This window comes from Morone saxatilis, unplaced genomic scaffold (genome assembly GCF_004916995.1).
Source record: "Morone saxatilis isolate NCDOM2014 unplaced genomic scaffold, NCSU_SB_2.0 Contig15, whole genome shotgun sequence".
Lineage (NCBI taxonomy): Eukaryota > Metazoa > Chordata > Actinopteri > Moronidae > Morone > Morone saxatilis.
The window spans coordinates 26,368,504-26,374,341 of NW_023339707.1; positions in this window are offsets into that span (position 1 = coordinate 26,368,504).

The window sequence follows — 5,838 nt, forward strand, 5'->3', positions numbered from 1 at the left end:
GTTACGTCTTTCCACTAAATTAATCCTTTGCATGTTTTCTAATTTTAAAATAATGGAGGCACAAAATCACAAAATGAACAATGCAAAAATGGTCGAAAAGTTCACCAAATACATCAATTTGTTATCATAGAAGACCAAGGAAACCGGAAATATACACACATGAGAAAATGAAACAAAGAATTTGGTCTTAACAATTAATTATCAGGATAGATTCATTTATTCTGTCCCGATTGACTAATCAGTTAAATTGACTAATTGTTGCAGCTGTAGGCCCATTTGTTATCTACATTTTTAGGAGCTGGATAAAAGACCAATCATTTAGTCACATGATCAGCATACATTTTCACTGTACAAGTAGGGCTGCAGAAGTAAGGACAATTTTTATTATTATAAAATTCCCATTATATTCAAATAGATTTTTTGTCACCCAACCAAGCTAACCCCAGAGATATTCAGTTTACCATTACTTAAGTCAAACAATAGCAATGCTTTCTCACATCTGAGAAACCGGAGAATGTTTCATATTTTTGCTTGAAAAATGACTAAAAAGTTGATCAGAATAGTTTTATAGTAATATAAATGTTACGTCGATCAACTAATCGATTCCGCTCTACTGGAAGTATTAGCTCTCGTGCTTTTTATTCTAAACTGACAGTTAAGACAAATATTGATCAAACTCTTCGCAGATGAGACACAGTTGGAGTATTTTAGCTTCTCATCAAACCAATTTGCAGAATGAAACATTTCCATTGATCGCATTTAGTCCACATCTGTGAAAGCATTGTGGTGGTATGAGTCAGGTTTGTGTCATATATCAGTCATGTACTGGTCACTGTGCTTTATGTAATGTTCAGTTATATTGTGCACCATGTGGTTATTTGTCATTTGAGAGACTGATGATATTGTTGGTCAGATATTTGGCTGATAAAGTGTCCTCTGTGCTTGTGCTCGCTTCATGAATGGACTCTTGTCATGGTTCAACCACACTGGCCAGAAAAACAGACAGAAGTTACATATTTGCAGGAGGAAGTGTGTGTGTGTGTGTGCATTGTACATGTTAAAGCCATTGAAGTTGATTAGCTGTTTCTGAGGAGATTAAAACCCCAAACACAGAGGGGCTGTTAAGACCCTCCTACGGTCTCTAATCCGAGCTAATGGATGCACCCCCAACCCACCACACACACACACACACACACACACACACACAGGAAGAGAAGTGTTGCAACATGAGGAAGAAGAGAACGAGAAGAAGAAGAAAAAATGGAAAATAGAGTAGGGGCATTCCTCTCATTTCTCTACACAAAGGCCTCATTCTGTCGAGGAGAAATGGAAAAACAAGGAGAAAAGAAAGAGAAAGAAAGGCCAAAAAGAGAGGAAGGCTGGATCAGAGGGGAGGGAGTGGGGGCGTGAGAGAGATGGATGAAGATAGATGAGAAAAAGCACATTGTGAAACCTAAGAGATAGCGCTAGAGAGGAACTGAAAAAGAGCAAAAGTCAGACTAATCTCATTTTCTGGGCCCAGACGTATCCCTGTGACCCGCCGTCCCACAGCCCAAACCTTTTAGTCTGGCTCCAAACTGCCTCCTCAACCTTTCTCCTGGGACTTTTATTGACTTTATAGACCTGCCAGGACAAGACAAATTCATGTTGTCCTTTCACTCTGCACACTATCGTACAAATCTAGATGCTACCGGGAGGCCAGGCAGTCTCTCCGGCTGCTGCAGGTAGGCTGGGATACTCACACAGTCAAGTTAAATACCAGTACAGATACAGGGACACAAATGGAAGCTGAGAAGGTGTCTTAACTGATATACACCCGAGCTGTTTTCTATGAGACAAATATATGGTTTGATGATGATTCTAAAAACACCAGGACCAATGTAGGATTTAGCTTCACCCTCCCCTTCCAGGCGTGAAGGAGAAACTACAGTTGCTGTAAAACACATAAAAACCATGAATGGCTCATTTTAAGGTAACAAAAACACCATCCCTATATTCAGGTACACTAATGAAAACATACCTACAAATATTATATTTCATTTCTGCCAATAGATCCTCCTTAATGTTTCACACTGGACCTTTAAATATCTTTAAAACTTGTCTGAAATACAAATAAATGTGTTCTGGGGTTTGTTAAATATGAAATCTCAACAAAGAACAAAGGCACTGATAGAAAATGTTAATTTTTTATCATATATATTATAAATATAAGTGTACTGGTGTTTGGAGAGTCGGTCAGTGACAATTGTGTAAATTTGTATTAAGCTTACATAGCCGACCTGCATGCAAGTGGGATGCTGAATGCGTGCATTAGATGAATCAAAGTACACTCATACATGATGAGGCATGAATGAGGAGCATGGCTGTTAAACATTCATGTACAATCATAGAGAAACTGATGCCAGTTTCAGGTACAGGTACGCTGCATGTAGTGAAATTCATCACGTTACAAATTAATGTTGCCTAACTTGGCAACCTTGACTAGACACGACGAAGTCAAGCATTTCTCCACATTTTTTAAGTTTGTATGCGGCTTTAAAAACAGAGATACTCTCCGTACTAATATTTAAGAGTGGATTAAACTGTTTGTCTGCTCTAATGTAAACTGCAAATGTAAGCAAGTCTGGCTAACTAGGTTACCTACAATAGTGACGTTAATGGTAGCGTTACTTCCAATGCTAAGGAGCAAACCATAAACTAACTACATTATTTTGTGAGGTTTATGTTAGAAAAGGTTTTGACTGACATCTCGACTATGTGGGACTGACAGCTGTACCTACATGGTGTTAGAGTATACAGAAAGAGTTCTGGCTAAGGATAGCAACTATCTGGCCCTTAGTCTGGTGGATTTGGTGGCGTACACTCCAGCAACCCTAGCCAGACAGACAGTGTTAGCCAAACTCATCGGTTAGTCTTCATCCTCAATGTGATACAAGACAAGTCTCTAAGAATGAAATATAAAGCAAAAGCTTGTCTAGCTTCTGTGTTAGCATCCTGCCTGGGTTACATTCAAACAATGGTTTGGTCTTCCATTTTACCTCACCACAGCCCTACTTAATAAAGGGCTGTGTGTACTTTGTACAATGCATCTCTTTTGGGCCTATTTCCGTTTCGTTAATGAGTTAACATTAGCTTAATTAGTCAGGTTTGTCTACCTCTGAGTAATCTCAAGGCTCTGTTGTTTAAAAAAATACATTGTAAATCTGCCTCAGTTATTGTTAACTGTGTCCTCTTGTCTGGAGGTTGTGAAATATAAAAGAATCGGAACACAAAATACCACCAGATGGTTTCAGTCTACTCGAATACTGCCAAGCATGAGAGGGAGGGGGGTAAGACAAAAAAAATTGGACTAAAAAAATCCTCCTACACCAGTCGATCCTAACTTTCCCTCCTCCTCCTCCTCCTCCTCCTCCTCCTCTACCTCTCTCATCCTATTCCCAGTCCAGACTCTCTTTTTATCTCTCTCTCTTCGTGCCCATGCTCTCTTTCGCCGCTCCTTTTGGATTCACTCTATTCTGGGCTAAATCCCCCCCCCGTCCGTCCGTCTTTCACTCACAAATATCTCCTCCAGTCTCTCCCCTGCTTATCAGCTTCCCTTCTACTCATCTTCTCCTTCAGTTGCTCTCCTTTGGAAGCCCATTTCTGCCAATGTGATAAAAAAAGATCCTGTCTTTCTCAAAATAATGAGAAACTTTACTACTAAGTCAAAATGTTGAGAAAGTTTGTCATTATAATGACCTACAGAATCCATTTTTATTCCGTCACATTGGCGGAGATGGGCTTCCACACTGTTCTTGACTTAGGCCAGAAACTGAGAGGAGGAGGAGGAGATCCAGCACCAAAGCAATCACAGTGAGAAAACACCACAATGCAAACGACAGAGGGAGAGACAAAGACGTTTGTGTGTGTGGCTTAAATGATGTTGCTATGAGTGAAAAGAGGAATTCAAGAAACATGCAAACAGAGACCTGGTGAAAAGTATGAAAGGGACATGCACTCCAGGAGTTAAAGAGACAAAGTAACATGAATCGTTTTTGTAGGTGTTCTTGGTTTTATATGAAAGATTAGATTGACAGAAAATGAACAGAATACTGCAGGAATGAGTACTAAAACACTTTCACACCTCCGGTTCCCTCGCCTCGAAGTCAGTGGGTCTTTGGTTAGATGTCTGAAATAATATCTGTGCTTCACACAAGATTAAGAGATTTTAATGTTTTGTTCTACGACATAAAATACGTCCGTAAATACCCAACCTTTGAATTTGAAGCCTTTACGTGTCTTGAAAAAGGCGGTTGTCAATAGACTTATCTACTCACTAGTCCACACTACTACAGCCTTTCAAACTATTCTAACTCAAACTTTATAACTTGTAGATTTTAATTACAAGATTGAATTACAAGTTGGAAGTTTAGTGGTGGTGATGCTGAAGTCATGTTACCGTGGTGTCATTTGTTTATAGCCTAACATCAGCGTTTTACTTGTTTGTGCTTCAAAAATCATGAAAGTGGTGTTCATTTGTGAAGACTATGTTGCTGAGAAGCATCATAAACCTTTCTTTGACACAGAATTGATTTTCTGCAACAATCCAGAATCAAATAGAAAAATCCTGTTGGCTTTCTGTTGAAGGAACCAGGGTCATGCTAACTTATGGGTTGGACTACAACAATATGTCATATTGATGTTTAAATAATTGTTGAAGTCATTTTTTAACCTAAAATATCGAACATTTTCTGGTTCCAGCTTCTTAAATGCAATGATTTTATGTTTTTCTTTGTCATATATGATAGTTCAGTGTTTCTCAAATTGGGTTAACCTCTAGGGTTACTCCAGAGTAGTAATATTCCTATAATAACACTATAAAAAAAAAAAATGTAATTTAAGTTTGATAAACCACATTTTATATTCAATATTCATATTTTCAATGATGTGAAATGTGTGCTGTGAAATCTCACAGAAGAATAAAGGCAATGACGTTTGTTTTACTGTCAGTATCTGGAAGAATATGTTTGAATGCAATTTACCTCAATGAGCAGCAAACCTCCAGAGACACTGTGCTTTAATTTATAAGGTCATTAATACAGCACAGTGCTGTATTATACCTCTTTATATGAACATTTATGTTATACCAAAAAGGTTTTGTGCTGGTCATTGGGAACATTGTCGAAGAACCACTCAGAATAATCAGAAAACAAGACATTTGAAGACGTCACCTTGGGATGGAGGAAGTTAAAAAGGGCGTTTTTCACTATTTTAGACTAAAAAGATCAATCGACTAGTTAGGAAAACAACTGGCAGATCAATCACTGATGAAAATAATCATGAGTTGCAGCCTTGCAGTAAATCATAAGAGCTGACAGGTGAGGAAGTCCGAGTCGCTGCCCTGTGGCACTCCCTAACATAAGAAAGCACCACTCACTGGGGATAGTGGAGGTCAGTATGACTGAGCAGGAGAAACCAGGATGCACATGGTACTGTTTATATCCAGGATTTTATTTGCAGAAGAAATCATACCTGGCAGAAGTCTGCCCTGAGAGCATGAAAGGAAGCAAGCTACCAACCAGTCGTGAATAATTGAACACCAATAATGTTGTATAGTGCAGCATTTCATTTAATATTTACAAAATCAGCTGCAGATGACATATCGGATATTAAAAAGCTGAATCAAGTCAGTCGGACACTCCCTAAAGACTGATTTACCCACGCAGAGCCTGCCTGTCTACACATGCAAAATCCTCAATGCTCATTTCATGTTTCATGTATTTTTAAGTCAAAAGGTGCAGACAGTGAAAGCAGACAGAGGGGGAAGTGTGCACATACACCCACCCACCCACACACACA